The sequence below is a fragment of the Carassius auratus genome, unplaced genomic scaffold (assembly GCF_003368295.1).
Source record: "Carassius auratus strain Wakin unplaced genomic scaffold, ASM336829v1 scaf_tig00005678, whole genome shotgun sequence".
In the NCBI taxonomy this organism is placed as follows: Eukaryota; Metazoa; Chordata; class Actinopteri; order Cypriniformes; family Cyprinidae; genus Carassius; species Carassius auratus.
This window is the reverse complement of record NW_020523688.1, coordinates 1,379-18,483: the sequence shown is the minus strand read 5'-3', so window position 1 is coordinate 18,483 and position 17,105 is coordinate 1,379. Positions and strand designations below refer to the sequence as shown.

At 36.2% G+C, this 17,105-nt stretch overlaps 1 pseudogene; it reads left to right on the top strand.

Moving 5' to 3' along the window:
- The window catches only part of LOC113071012 (GRAM domain-containing protein 1B-like), a 34,921-nt pseudogene extending 19,134 nt beyond the window's left edge, over positions 1 to 15,787 (top strand).
- The last annotated feature ends 1,318 nt before the right edge of the window (positions 15,788 to 17,105 follow it).

Genomic DNA, 17,105 nt, shown 5'->3' with positions numbered 1-17,105 from the left:
GAACAGCCTATCATTTTTTGCACCTCTTTATAGGTTTTCCCCTCTCTAATCAACTTTTTAATCAAAGTACGCTGTTCTTCTGAACAATGTCTTGAACGACCCATTTTCCTCAGCTTTCAAATGCATGTTCAACAAGTGTTGGCTTCATCCTTAAATAGGGGCCACCTGATTCACACCTGTTTCTTCACAAAATTGATGACCTCAGTGATTGAATGCCACACTGCTATTTTTTTGAACACACCCCTTTCAACTAATTGCCCAATTGCACAGCCTTAAGAGCGTGCATATCATGAATGCTGGGTCTCATTTGTTTTCTGAGAATCTACTGAACCTACTGGTAACTTGTTTGCCACGTAGCAATAAAAAAATATACGAAAAACCTTGATTATTCTGGTTAGTCACATTGTACTGCTATTATTTTGAACAATACTGTATATGCAAAAACAATTACCATAGTACGACAAAAGAGACAAGATATTACCATAATATGTGTTATAAAAAACATGGAATAACTGTGTACTTTTTGTAGATGGTTTATTTTAATTTTACCCTGTACAGATTTCTGCTCATAAGCCGCTCTGCGGTAACAGTGTGGACAGTCTCAGCATCTGTGTGCTGCTGTGTCCTCCGGTGGGACCCTTGAGCACTGCAGAGTGTGTCCTTGGATCGGGGCTCACTCTGTGCCCATCTGTGGGTGTTTACTGCAGTCAAATCCAAGAGGCGTGTTGATATACAATTATGAGTCCCTCATGAAAACTCATCGAGATTTACTACTCTTCTTGCTATTTTGTTTATTTTTATATGATTAAAAGATACAGTAAGAATAATCCTGTTTGATAATCCAGATTTATAGTTTCTGTTTAGTAGAATACAGTATAAAGATAATTTACATCCTAAACCAGATGTGGTCATATGACCAGCTCCCTCTCTAGTGTAGTCTGTCACAGCTGAAGAATGCTTTTGAGTTTCGGCTATACTGCACAGTATAGACTGCATACTGTTAAAAATACTGTGTGTGTGTGTGTGTGTGTGTGTGTGTGTGTATTATGGAATGAAAAATATATCTGATGGTGGTGTGCTACATTATATGTTGACAGATCAAACTGTATGGTGTCTAATATTTGTTGAATCTTGTAAAAAGTGTATTTTCACGGAGGGTTGCCGGATTGATGACAAGCTACAGGAAAGAATGAGCGTAATTGACAATTGAAGGAGAGAAGTTGATGAGTTGATGTATCCATATTTTAATACTCCTCTAGTCCCAGAGCTTTTTAGATGGATTTTTTAGATGGCAATTAAGCATTTCGTTCTTTTTTTTCTTTTCTTTTTATTATTATTTTTTTTATCTGGATAGAATCTGCAACCCCTTACAAAGTTTGATTGAAAGCTTCCATTGATGCAATACACTGTGTTTTCCACCAACTGGCAACCGGGGATTTTTTGTGCTTTTATTATTATTATTTTTTACAGTAAAGATGGGCTGTTTGTTCCAGTTATGTTTGTGTTTTATTCTCTGTGGTGATTTGTTGCAGTAGCTCAGCTGACAAGCATTGCCATGTATTACACTGCCCTGACTGAGCAGATTACAGGTCTATTTTAAGAAGAGATGTGCTGTCTATCTCTGATTCAGTGTAGATCAGACTAGTTTGATTTGATTCACAATTCACATTAATGGTTTGGTTTGGTTTGATTTGATCTTTGATATTTTTAATTTCTTTCTGTTTCTGCTATCTTGTGATTGCGGACCATCTGATTATTCATGAATTACGATTACAGTCTGATTTGACTCATATTTAAGATCTGTGATATTAGACTCTAATTTCATGTAGTTGTTTACACCTGATTTGTTTTTGCACTGATTTTACTCAAACTTGTATCTAATTCTCATCTGATTTAATTCTGATCTCATCTGACACTGATCTGATTTAAAGTGATCTAATTGAATCATGATCTGATGCAATATTATCACCTTAGACCTTGCTGATCTCATCTATAATCAATCATAACCTGATCTTGCCTCTGGTCTAATTCAGATTTTTTTAAATGTTTTTTAAAGTCTCACCAAGACAGCATTTCTCTGATCAAAAATACAGTTAAAATATGCATATCGTGAATTAGTGTGAAAGTGGTGCAAAGCTGATTTTTCAGCATCATTACTCCAGTCTTCAGTGTCACGTGATTTTTCAGAAATATAATTTTTAAATAAATGCTGTTTCTATTCATCAAAGAATCCTAAAAAAAAAATATGATAGTTTTCCCAAAAATAATAAGTTTTAATAATAAGTTTTTCAAAAACTGTTTCAATTAAGTAACTGAGCACTGGTTGTATTTGGTAATAACTGAACACCAAATCAGCATATTATAATCATTTCTTGAAGGATCATGTGAGTAGTGTATGACTGCTAAAAAATTCAGCTTTGTCATCACAGGAATCAATATTTCTACCTCTTTTATCAACCACCAAAAAATACTTCAAGAGTCTCATTGTTAAGAAAAATAAGAGCACATTGTTCAACAACAAGGATTTGAGGCACCATGCAATATGCAATAGTAATACTGGTAACAATACAAGTTATACAGTCCAGAATATATGTTCGTGCAGAATCTGCTGGCATATGCATCAGGAGCAGACAGAGAGCGAGCGAGTAAGAGTGAGAGACGGAGTGGTGTGATTGGACAGGGGGAGGGGTAGAGAGCCAGAGACTGGCTTGTTGACGTTCAGGCTGCTGACGCAAGTGGCTTCATTCAAGAAACTCATGAATATTAAATCAACCCCAACCACCACAATGCGCCACACAGCAGCCGTTTTTCACACCAGCTCACCGTCCTCCTGCCCCCGCTGACCCTGACTTAATAATAGCAAACGACTAATGGGACCTTAGAGGAGACAGCCATGCAGAAGAGTGAAAAAATTAGAACGCTTGCTCGAAAAAACAGGGATGCTGGATTCAGAGGTGATAAGCTCCGCCTCCTCTTTTCCTCCTCTCTCGTCACATCACTCCATCCTCACACCGCAGCCGCACTGAATGAATGAAGCCGAGCCCAATGCTTTCGCGTAGCTCCCCATGGCCACCAGGTTTGTCTGTGTGTGATTTTTGCATGAAAATCATGAAAAGTCGTTGTTTTTGCATTTGCATGATGGGTAGTTGCACTTGACATGTCCATGAGCAACAGTTTCCTGTATTTTAGTTCTCACAGATGCTTTTGCCACCTTGCAATATATAATAGAATAATTTAAAAAAATTGAATAGCAAATAAAGCCATTTTTCATCCAATTCCAAGCAGCTATTTTTATCAATTACACTATTAAATATTGCAAAGTGGCAAAAGCATCCGTGAGCTGCATGCTTTTAAAAGAGTAGCTGACATGCGCCATTTAATCAGGGCATTGCATCGCATTTGCTGCATGTAACAAGCTTTTTTGCATCACATAGGAGTGTTTTCTCCCCTTCAACGAGTGTGAGAAAGATGTTTATCACTTCCTTTTGGCTGCTACCGTGAGAGAGCCGGATCCTCTGACTGGTGGTTTGAGAAATTGTCTTAGACCTTGTGTGTTGATTTTTTTTTTTGGTCTCAACATTTAAGCAGAAGGGTGAAAACTGCACCCTTCACACATACTGTACATACACGTGTGAATACGCCTCTGTGGCCTGTCGTTGTGACAGGTGGGAGGTAAAGAGAGCCATACAGCTGCCCACAACAGCTTTTTTCTATAGAGTGTTTGCCAAAGACCTTTTCTCACTTTTATAGGCGTTAAAAGAGCTCTCACTAACATCAGATGCTGGACATGATGGACGAGGCTTTTGTAAAAGACATGTTTTGAATGAATTACTAGCTTTTTTTTTTTTATTCACACGCTTTATTTTAGTATCATCGAGATACTATTATATATTTTTTATTAATATTTGGAATATTTTGAGTTTTTATTTACATATTTTTTTATTATGATTTATTGAACTGTAATTATAGCATAACAAGGAACCGTCCCCCCCCAAAAAAGGTACACACATAGCTCAGATTTGTGAGAGGAATATAATAATACTTAATACATAATAATACAATTACAAAAAAGAGATGAAGATGAGTACCAAGAAAGTTCAATGTAAAGGGGATTATAAAATTATGATATTCCTATTAATTATGTGGTGTGTTTTCATTATGCTGTGTGTATTCATTTTTATTTTAATTATTTTAGTTTAGTTCAACTAAATGGAAATGAGAAGTGGCCTTTTCATCTAGATGAAATATGTTTTTTTTTTTTTTTTTTTTTTGTATTATAGTTATTTTTTCTTTTCTTTTAGGAAATATTTTTTTATGGTTTTAGTTTTAGGTAACTATAGTAATTCTGGTGTGTAGTATTTTTGAATTTATCAGTAAGTTATCAGTAGATATTTAATATTTAATTGTGCATGCTTGTTTAGCATGTTTTTACATTTGACATGTTTTGCTTTTATCTAAATATCACAGTTTTAAGACTGTACATTATAAGGTTTGGATGCTCTTTTTCATTTATGGCACCCTGAAGTGATTTATTTTAGTATTTAGACTACTTATTTAGATTTTTATTATGGAATTTAAAACTGCAACATAGCAGTTCATTTTCCAGAGCTGTGCTTCCCATCCTCACTTTGTAAATTGAATGCAATGATGTAAAAGAAAACATTTAAGCAGCTGATCTAACAGATTCCTGACAGCATGACAGATGTAGATCTATTCAACGGTCATTTAATCCCACTGTTTCTGTGAAGGTTTCATCTGCAGTGATTTATTCACTGTTAGAACCTTCTAAACGTGGACTTGTGTTCTGGGAGGTAATGGCTCCTAGAGTGCTTGAGTGTTGCTGCATGGGCAAAATCACAAGTGCATTAGGTGGATATCATGAACCCAGAGAGGTTGTGAGGTGTTTATCTACTCGCTCTCTCTCTCTCTCTCTTTATCTGTCTTTTGTCACACTGTTTGTTTTTCCAGACGGGCAGCTCTTAGCTCAGGTACAGAATTAGTAATTAAGATTAATAATAAGCTTGGTAATAAGCTTGGTGCCCTTTCAAGGGTTGCCACCTTCAATACAGAGAAATAAGGGACGCCTGGGGGGTGGACACCCCTCGGGGCCACGATGACCACAGGTCCGATGAAGTGCCAGTGGTGGTAAATCACAACTTAAAACATGTTTTCATAAAAATAGGAATTGCTAATGAACTTTAGTAACTGTATAAGGTGGCGTGAACACAGATTTTTGATAAAATTTTTGTCACTGTTTGCAGACAGTAACACCATCCACATAGTGAAACCACATAATAAATAACCGATCTATAAACATTTCTAAATTCATGTAAAATAATTTTTTTTAAATTATTATTATTGGTAAGTTACTCTATTTTATATAGTCTGTTGTTAATTCTACAGTAGCCTATTGAAGAATGCAATCATTTAAATTAGTTACGTTGTTTATTTGCTTCACTTAGGCCTATATTTTTATTATTAAGTATATCTATCTGATCGCTTATTAAAATAATGCTTATGTGTCTCACTGTACACCTTAACCGTAATAAACAAATCGGTAATACTTTAAAATAAGGTTCATTAGTTAACTACATAAATTAACATTAACTAATAATGATCTGCACTTATACAGCAATTGTTCATCTTTGTTCATGTTAATTTCCACATTTAATAATACTTTATTAAAATCTTGTTAATACTAGTTAATGCACTGAACTAACATGAACAAACAATGAACAGCTTTATTTCTATTAACTACCATTAACAAAGATTAATAAATACTGTAACAAATGTATTTACTCATTGTTAGTTCATGTTAGTTAATAAACTAATGTTGAATAAATAAACCTTACTGTGAAGTGTATGAATATTGTTCTCCCGAGGCATGCTGTCGCACATCTGACAAGCCACCGTGCGGAACAGAGAACACTCGCCGACAAATTGTTGATCTTGATACTCATTTCCGCGGACACTTTCCAGCCAAGCATTTGATTCCTCCCGCACTCGTCGATACTTTTGCATCCGCTATCTTTCCAGCGCTTGATGCGGGGGGGTGGGTGGATGTGGAGGGTATCTGAAGAGCCTCCGCCATTCTTTCAAATCGACTCTCTGCCAAGGGACCCGCCCCCCTCTGACTCTGATTGGCCGTGAACCTGAAACAAACCAATCAATCCAACGATAGCAGCGAATATTACCCAATCAGGTGCAGAATAGGACGAGTCTTCACAGAATGCCGGTGGGATGATCTGCATGAGATGCTGCATTGAAGACAACTCCGAAAATATGGGACAAACCCCGTCCCATATTGATTCAAAACGGGACGCGCTATTTTATTCTCAAATACGGGACCATTATGTATTTTAAGGGACGGGTGGCAACCCTACCCCTTTCTGATGGACAGATGAAGGGCTGACAGCAGGAAGATGGAGGATTGCTGCACAGATGGAGTGCTTCCCCATTTGACTGAAAAAAGCTTTTCATTTCCACATCATCTTGACCTTTGTAAGCAAATTCTGAGATTCTGTGTGTTTGAGGTCAGCTAGTGAGTGATGGTTTTTCCCAGAATATAACTTTATTGTCTGGAGGTTGCTCTTCATTAGCCTAAGAATTAATGGAGTTCTCAGTTATGCTTTATTTTAAGTATCAATTTTGCATGAAATGTTTCTCCGAAAACCCCTTTAAGGAAATAAAAGATGCAATAACAAAATGAACATGCGCAGTATGACTCTGTTCTTGAAGACTCAGTTCTTCCTTTCTTCTCAGTTTTGTGCTTCAGAAAGATTATCAGATGTTTAGTTCTGTGTATTTTGACCAATATTGTTTTTCTGATCTAAAAAACACCTTATGAATGTGCATTCGTAATTTCTTCAACAGATAATGTGATATTATCAGTGATGTGTACGTTCCTAGCAGAACTGCGTGCTGTGTTTTTGGTCAGAGTTGTGAGATGTCAGTCTGAATGCATTCCTAGAAGCTGACAGGGCAGAGGTGTGGCCTCATGGGAAAATGTTTGTTTTAGTGGTTGACTTCTGTTGTTTTTAAAGTGAGCAAGTGGCTTTGGATTAACTTTAAACCTAACTTTTCAGAAACATTTGCATTTTCACATTTTCATAAAGACATTTAGTTTATTAAGCGTTTTGCTGGTTTAAAGAAAACTTCCTTTGACACATGAGCACTGCAAATCAGTGTGTCTGGAACCTGTGAGCTTAAAGTGTCCGGCCATCATCCAACAAACATTTGTATTCCTTTGGAAATACAGAATCAGTTTTTTACTGGATATTGTTCTTGTTTCTGTAGCACTGCCAGTAACTCGAACCGCAGCTCGCCGGCCTGCTCACCCGTCCTGCGTAAACGCTCGCGCTCCCCAACACCCCAGAGTCCAGAGGGAGAGAACATGGTGGAAAAGAGCTCCGATCATTCCTCTGATAAATCCCCATCCACCCCAGAACAAGCCGTCCAGCGCACCTACAGCCAGTCGCTTCACACCACCCGCCCCGGAGGGAAAAACTCCAAGGTAAACGTGTGATTGTACTTCCTGTACTTCCACTCTCTCCGTTTTCATATACTGCATGCCTTGCACTTTAATTGCTACTGTGGGATTAAATTCTGTATCAGTTTTTAAACTCAATTCTGAGTAGCATTATAAAATTGCAGATGATTTATATTCATAAAGATGATTTTCCATGTCTTCTTATATGATAACAATGTTGCGAGTTTAGCTTTCGAGTAAACTGACTTCAAAACCCAGTGAGCTGCCAACCTAGAAAAAAATGTAGGTGTCATATTTTAGCAGCATATTCACTGTGGATAAGGCACATACATGTGCCACATATATGTTTATAATATATATATATATATATATTAGGGCTGTCAAATGATTAAAATTTGTAATCAAATTAATCAGAATTTTCAGTGGATTAATCAGGATTAATCACTATTTGCAATTACACCTGAATCCTAACCATTTTTTTTCTGAAATGCATACCAAAAGATAAATAACAGGACACAGATAGATAATTTTCATGTATTGATTCATCAATATGTGCTTCTTTTTTTCTGAATTTCAAAAGTTTAACATTTACTTAGATCAAATTTACCTGAGCACTATATCAAACCATGCCATTTAACTACAGATAGTGTAAGAGTTTTAGGTGAACCAGTGTTTAAATATAGCCACATATCTATGAAATTATGCATAGAGAAACTCGAAAGAATGAACTCAGAAACACAAACATGCGCCACCATCACATAAGCAGCACTCTTGTTTTTGGGAGGTGTTCATTTGCTCTGCCACAATACTTTAGGATCGATACTTTCACGTTCTGAAGGCTTCAAGTGCCAGTAAAACCAAGTAAAAATGCATATGCTTTTCCAAACAGCTGTAATTTTCGCTGCATTGCATGTAGGCGTTCTGCGCATGCGCAGTGTGAAACACAGGACGCTATAACAGGAAGAAGCTCCAGCGTATCAACTACCAAAGTCATCTCTGTTTATCGAGCTTGGCATGAATGTACAGTTTTTGAGAGTAACTGGGGTAAAACCTTAAGCTTCCTCGTTGTTTTCGTTGCGGCGCTCGCCGCTGTTTTATACTAACTTGAAAATTCAGAGATCGACGAGACTTTCCTGACCTGAATAATTTGTCACACTGCGCATGCGTGAAATGCGTTAAAAAATTTGACGACAAACGACTAATTAACGTCGTTAATGCGCTATTTTTGACAGCCCTAATATATATATATATATATATATATATATATTAGTGCTGTCAAAATTAGCGCGTTAACGCATTCGATTAATTTGAAATATTTAACGCGTTAAAATAAAATAACGCAATTAACGCGGTTGTAGTTTTTTTTATTTCCAGTTGTGGCCTATGTGTGTTCAACGTGCAAAGAAATATGGATAAGACCAAGGAAGGACATTTAGACGGAAAGTTTCAGTATAAAACTCTGCCGGATTACTCTTCAGTCTGCCACAAGAAACATTACTCTTCATTTAGTCTGCCACAAGAAACAGCAACATTAAAATCATGAACTCAAATGTCATTGTTTAAAAAAAAAAAAAAAAAAACAATGACTGTAACAGTGCGTAAATCAGACCTTTCTGTAACGCTAACGTTAATAAGCTTAAACGAAATAATTGTGTAGCGGAGTATTTTTTGTACACAGTGCCGCGAACTGTCAATCACTCCTGTACGCGTGCATCACTGTCCTCCTCAGCTGCAGCAACTTGCTGAACTTGAACTCTCTTCATCAAGCTTTAAAACAAAAAGGGGACAAAAAGATCATATTGTCTTTGTGCATAGGCTATAGATTAATTAGATAAATGAATATCTAAATTTGTGCCTTGCCGTCTACGGTATTTTTTTAGAACTTAGAAAAAAGATGCTGCAGCCAATGAGCAGCCAGCGGGGGCTGCAGGACGACTCAACCTCCGCAGACAGTTTTTAATGTTTATCAGACAATAAATACTCAAGATTTTGCTTTAGTATAACTCACAACGAGTTTCACACACCTTCTCCGGCCACGTTGAGTTGTTGACACTTAACAGTGGGAAAAGCGACACATGCGCTATTCACTTGTATAACTTAAGGGTGAATGTGTAATGTAGTTTCTGCCCTGGGTGGGATGAATTAGGAAGCTTGCATTGTGAAGGGCGCTCTGAAAATCGGCAGTGTAGGTAAAAGATTAAAACCTCTATTAAAACAGATGTCCAAATGAGCGTACCGGTACGCTACAAGCACGTTCTGGGCGCACGGAGAGGTGGCGGTACGCTCAAGAGCTATATTTGGAAGTGGCGGTACTGAGTACTGGTGCGTACTGGCCCACTTAAAGCACTGGCAATGACTATACTTTGGAATTTTTTTGCAGTCCACTTAGAATTCAACATGGAAATCATTTTTGTTTTTCATTGGCATTGATTGTTTTGAAATTCAAATGGTACTTACATGCCTGTGTTTTTATTTCTGTAATAAATATGGCTTTCAAGCCAACAGTTAATTTGGAGGATATTGATGGTTTATTGCAGGTATGTTGTTTACATGAGAAAATCTGTGTTACAAGTTAAACAAAAATTCCAATAAACAATCATATTTTGAATTTAAATATTTTGAATTTAAATTTAAATGTCTTGAGTTTACATTAATTATTTACATTTTACATTTACATATCCAAAAAGTTTCAGTCTTTTAATTGCGATTAATCGCGATTAATCGCGATTAATTTTTAAAAATTGTGCGATTAATTAGTTAATTTTTTTTAATCGATTGACAGCACTAATATATATATATATATATATATAATGCAGTGCTTTTTTCAAGCTATTTTCAAAGCATTACATACATACTCTCATTATAAAAGGAAATTTAATACTGTTTATTTAGTTCTAACAAGTCAGTTTTTCCTCAAAATTAACACAAAAAAATTTATTCATAATCTCTGCACAGGAGAGACTTGGTGTTGTTTCCAAACAAAAAAAAATTTATCGGCATCAGCTGTCCACCAAAATGAGTTTAAAATTATCGGCACATCAGATTTCCAATATCATGCATCCCTAATATATTTTTGAACTCAAAAGGTTGAGTTCTCCTTTTCAAGAAGAACAAAATATTTTACAAAAAAATGTTTCACAAAAGAAATACCTGTCAAAAAAATTAGGGACATTTCCTTCCTGTGAAGTCACAATCGTTGCATAATCATTTCATATTCATCAGCAGCTCCTCATGTACAGGAGTTAATCACAGAACATCTCTTTGCTATGTAGAGAAGCTTCGCAACCCAACAGTGTTTTTTTTTTTTTTTTTTTCTGCACTTATTCATTGTTTTATTTTTGTTTGTTTTCTGATATCTGTTCTTCCTCTCATGCATGCTAGTCACACAAGAGACTGTCTAAAGTAAGCATCACTCTTTTCTGCTCTTCTGCCTGTGAGCCATCCCATTATGCTCTGCTTCACCTGTCTGTGCTAAGTTACCCTAGGACATGCTAAGCAAACCCTGTGCGAAACTAGCTACTGTAGTAATGCCAAGTTGAATGTTATGAATTGTGTCTGATAAACTGTGAAAAAAAAAAGTAATCTTGACAACAATCTGTACTGATGCAGCATCACACCAAAGCAGTTTTCAGTTTCCGATCCCATATAGAGATGCATTACTCATGTCACAGAGGCAGAAAAACATATATACTGTATTAGTAAAACATCTCACACCTGACCTCTTACTCTTGATGAACTTTCTCTCCAGTATGACAGACTAAACCTGATTAAAGTAAGAAATCAATATCTGTGCCTTTGAGTCCTGGCCCGTCCTGTGAGAAGAGTCCGCAGTAGAGAACTGTAGAGACCCAAAGCTCTTCTGTCTCCATGCTGCTGTTGTTTGGAGTCAGAGAAAGAGAGTTTTGCAGAGATTTCTCTTAGGTCTTTATATTTGTGTATATGTAACATAAAACTGTATCATAATCCCTGCTAAGACACATTTGAAATAGATGTGGTTTTGTAGAGAAGTCCTTTATACGTTTTGCACCATTTGAAAGAAAAGCTTTGGATTAGTGTAAAGACTGTCCTCTTGTGGTAGCTTTGTGTATGAGAAATGTGATACATGCACTGATGAAATCAATCCCATACACGACAGAGCTGTCCCATAATCCCTTGTTTTATGGTATACTCAAATCAATTGCTTGTATACCTGTGCTGATCAATCATTTTTGATAGATAGATAGACTAAGTACATAGTCTAATATAAATGGTTGTATATTCCCTTAAAAACTCACTCTAATGTTTGTATGTTCCTCTCTCGTTTCTTTCAACATCAAAATCTGATTCTTCAAACTCACAGAAGAGTCAAAGCTGGTATAACGTAAGTCTGTTTTTTATTCTTCTTTATGTTTTGCTTATATCAGTGATTTTTGATGAATGTTGTGATGTGTATGATATGTAGGTGTATGGGTCATGGATGCTGTTTTTCTTTATTTGAATACTATTCTGTTGCTCGTCCACAAGGCTTTATATGTTGTAGGATGATGAGAATCATGTGAATCTGGGAGCTTGTCGGCTCACAGTGTTGTCTGAGTTAAACTGCTTTCACGGACATCTCTTGTTGGAAATGATTACCTCTTTCTTCTGTAGGGATGGATGTTTGACCTGACATAATTTTATAAGTGCCTTTATGATGTTTTGTCAATGTGTTGTGGTCGGTCATAACCTCTGGGCCATCTCGAACCCCATGATCTGCACTTGATTCGGTTGAACTGACCGCATTTTGACAAGTGCATGGATGATGGATCAAATTTGGCCCTTTGGTTACAAGACCAGTCTGAATGGGCATGATGCTTCTGCATGTCTCTGTAAACTGAAGAAAACAGGATGCGTGGACACCAGCATCTGTGTGAAGATAACTGTGCCTGTTTATAAAGATCAGCAGGAAACAAAGATGCTGGGCTTCTCTCCAAGTGTGAACTTTTTTTTTTGTGCTCATTTTTGTTTTTCCTGGGTGGGCAGACAACCACAAGCTGTAAGATGTCTGCTGTAAAAACTTTTCAGATGTCCATTTCAAATGCATTTTCACCACAGGACGGTAAATAATCACGTGTGGTTGCAAGGAGGGTCAAGTCATTTTTATTTGTATAATGCATCAAAGCAGCTTTACAGAAAATGCATTAGTCCTAAAAACCACAAAGAAAAACTGTGGCAGTAGAAAAAACCCATGTTAAGCCAGCAGAAGGAAGACCTTGGGAATAACCGGACTCATCTTCAATGACCACACTTGGTTAATTTCCATTACTTTGCTCATATTTACTGATATTGACCCAGACTTGATATTGGGCATCAAGTGACAATCCGACATAGTACCAAAATAGTTCAATAAGGGACTTTCTTAGAGGTTCTAGATGCTTAACTTGAGACTGGACTGAAGGAGAGGCCAGAAAAAGAGATGATTGACCCATTTGGCATCCCCTCTAAACGTCCCCCTTCCTCCAGCGCAGGAAGTTAACTAGAGTTTGTTCACCCCGTGTGAGTGCGAGTATGAGGGAGAGAAGGAAGACTGAGGCATTGTCTCTACTCTAACACCATAAAATGACTTGTGCACAATGGAGGCTTCTGTGATTCTCTCTCAATAGTCCTAGGAGAAGCATATAAATCTCACATCTCTTTGATCATGAGTGAGAAAAATGGACAGCCTGAAGCAATGAGCTTTCTACATCTGACACTGCTCCAATCTCTGGCATTCTATTGGCCAGCTGGCTTTCTTAGCTCCTCCCCCTCCCTGTTTCTCACACACGAACGTTCCCTCAGCCCCCTCCCACTCCTCTTGGCAGAATTGTTTTGTAGAAATTCTCAGTGAGAACTCTTTTCTGCCATTGTTAAGGGTTGCTTCAGCTTAAGTCAGTTATTCTGTGAAACTGAGAGAAAATTCACATCCTCTGGGAAGAAATTTTATCAAAAGCGACTGATGAATGCATCTTGGCTTGCAAGGATATTAATGTGTATAATTTTGTCTATACAAAGAATTTTCTATTTTCTCAAGAGAAGAGTTTTTTTTTTTTTCGTAACAGGTGGTTGTTTTTTTGGGATCCTCAAGCACTTTCCAGTTTTTGGATTTGTTTAAATAGATGTTCTTCTGCAAGTAACATTTCCATTTTGAGAGCGTCAGGTGATCAATTCCAAGGATTGAACATTGCTACCTTACCACTAACTCTTCTCTGTGTCTTGTTAAAAATTTGACTCATTTTCCTGAGGAAAACATACTCCATTTTCATTGTCAAGTGTGATGCGTGTCTCTCAATGTGTCGAGTTCTGCTGCTGTCTGAGGAAGATTGTTTGACTGGTGTTGAGGTGGTGAGACTCATTTAAACAACAGAATAAGTAATGCTAATATGTTGCTGAGGTCACTCCGGGTCATTTCAGAGCGTGGCCTGGTGAAGCTGGACTGGAGGTCAGCACATAAGCTGCGAAGCTTTTCACCACTGTCAGGAGCTGAGACAATAATAAGTGGCAAAATCTCCACAGCTGGACAAGTGTAATGGAAGTCCTCAGTTTTGAGGCGGAGACTGATTGGCTCTATGATTGGGAGGCAGTCCAACAGCCCAGAGTGCCCCCATGTGATTGGACGAACTGGGACTTCGATTTCGAGAACTAATCAGACAGCAGAAGAGAAGAGAAGCGTCCTTTTTTTTGTCTTTGGTTATGTTCGATCATGAACATCTCACAAACTGTCAGGACAGAACTGCAGAGGGTCTGATGTACTGATCAGTATCTAGGTGTAGATGATGAAGTCCAGCATAAATATATTTATTCATATTTTTGGGGGGTGTAATATTTTATTTATTTTTAAAATAAATAAATAGTATATATTTTATACAAATAAAATACAAATCTATATGTAACATCTAATTTAATTTTCATTAACTTTTAACTTTTATGTTTTTAATGTAATTTACTGTATATAATTATGGATTTTTTTAAAAATGTTATTCATTATGATTAAATGTCACCTGTATTGTAGAATGACCTTTTACAGTTTGTCTCTATCAAATGAGGACTTGTACCCTGAATGTATTGCCTGTTTTTTCTTTTTGGATGTTTGTGGCTGTGTGTTTATGTGTGTTGTATATAGCTGGTCTCATTCTCTCTTTCCTCTTGTCTCTCAGGTTTTGAGCCCCACATACAAACAGCGAAATGAAAGACTTCAGGAAGCTCTTTAAGCAGCTGCCCGACTCAGAGCGCCTCATTGTGGGTGAGTCTTATTTGATATTTAAAAGGAATTACATTTTTTACAACATTCATATAAGACTAGGATCCACTATTTTTTTCTAACTAGTGGTAGCCTGTTATATTTTTGGTGTGTGATTGGAAACAAGGGAAAAGTTTTATGTATGAAACAGGCTGGCATGTCTTAACCTCTGACCTGTGGCCTCATCCTGACAGACTACTCCTGTGCCCTGCAGAGAGATATCCTCCTGCAGGGTCGCCTCTACCTCTCCGAAAACTGGATCTGTTTCTATAGCAACATATTCCGCTGGGAAACGCTGGTGAGTTGATGAATTGCCCTCGTCTCGGAGGGCATCAGTCTCTCACAGCTTGATTAGCAAAGCTGTGTGAGGGACAACAAAGATCACATTTCTGCATGCTTTTGATATGTCTTTTTAGCTCTGCCAATAGAATGATAGAGTTTGTTGTCTTCTGTGTGTAGCTGACTGTGAAGTTGAAAGATGTTTGTTCCATGACGAAAGAGAAGACGGCTAGACTCATCCCCAATGCCATCCAGCTGTGCACAGACAGTGAAAAGGTGAACACAGGCCTCTGACTTCTACACATCACCAGTAGTGTACCAACACTAAACATTTACATATTCTCCTCCAGCACTTTTTTACCTCATTCGGGGCAAGAGATCGGACATACATGATGATGTTCAGACTCTGGCAAAATGCTCTTCTGGACAAGGTTAGACAAGAAATGGAATTATATCCTATGATCTGTTGAAAGCAAATGTTTGGTGGCCATGTTCACCCAGTGCGTGTCTCGTTTTTACCTAGCCATTGTGTCCTAAAGAGCTGTGGCACTTTGTCCATCAGTGTTATGGGAATGAACTGGGTCTAACCAGTGATGATGAGGACTACGTACCTCCTGATGACGACTTCAACATCATGGGGTGAGTTTTCCCCCATCATGAATGTTCAGTCATTTAGGTGATTCATAATTTACTCACAGCTTTAAGATCCAGAGATCCAGACAGACAGCTTGTTATTTTAGGGATTCCTAAATGATCATGTATGAATTATCAACACTGGAGTAGAAGACTGGAGTAATGGCTGTTCTGCTTTACACCAGAGGAACAAAAGTGTATTTGTATTTTAAATGTATTCAAATAGGAAACAGTTATTCTACATTGTAAAAATATTTTACAAAATAGCTGTTTTACTACTGTTTTACTGTCTTTTTTTTATCAAATCAAAAGAAATTTGATGAGGATAAGAGCCTTGTTTATATATATATATATATATATATATATATATATATATATATATATATATATATATATATATATATATATATATATATATATATATAGTACAGACCAAAAGTTTGGAAACATTACTATTTTGAATGTTTTTGAAAGAAGTTTCTTCTGCTCATCAAGCCTGCATTTATTTGATTAAAAATACAGAAAAAAATTTATATTGTGATATATTTTTGCAATTTAAAATAATTGTTTTTCAATTTATTATACTTTAAATTATCATTTATTTCTGTGATGCAAAGCTGAATTTTTAGGATCATTATCACATTATCCTTTAGAAATCATTCTAATATGATGATTCATTATCAAAGTTGGAAACAGTTCTGCTACTTAATATTTTTTCAGAACATGTGATACTTTTTTAGGATGCTTTGATGAATAAAAAGTAAAAAAAAAAAAAAAAAAGAAGCTTATGTTTTTAAAATATAAATATTTTGTAATAACAATATACACTACTGGTCAGTAATTTGGGGTCAGTAATTGTTTTTTCTTTTTTTTAATAAAATCAATACTTTTATTCAGCAAGGATGTGTTAAATTGTAATTGTGATAGTAAAGAAAATATATTATTAGAATATATATTATTAGAAATGTTTTTTTTATTTTGAATAAATGCAGTTCTTTTTAACCTTTTATTGATCAAATATATTAGACAGCAGAACTGTTTCCAACACTCATAATAAATCAGAATATTAGAATGATTTCTAAATGATCATGTGATAGACTGATGTTACATGTGACACTGAAGGCTGGAGTAATGATGCTGAAAAATTCAGCTTTGCATCACAGGAATAAATGATTTTTTTAAACGTATATTCAAATAGAAAACTATTATTTTAAGATGTAATAATATTTCACAATATTACAGTTTTTTCTGTATTTTTGATCAAACAAATGCAGCCTTGATGAGCAGAAGAAACTTCTTTCAAAAACATTAAAAAAATAGTAATCTTTCCAAACTTTTGGTCTGTACTGTGTATGTATATGTATAATATATATATATATATATATATATATATATATATAATTATATATATATATATATATATATATATTAGGGGTGTAACGATACGCGTATTCGTATTGAACCGTTCGG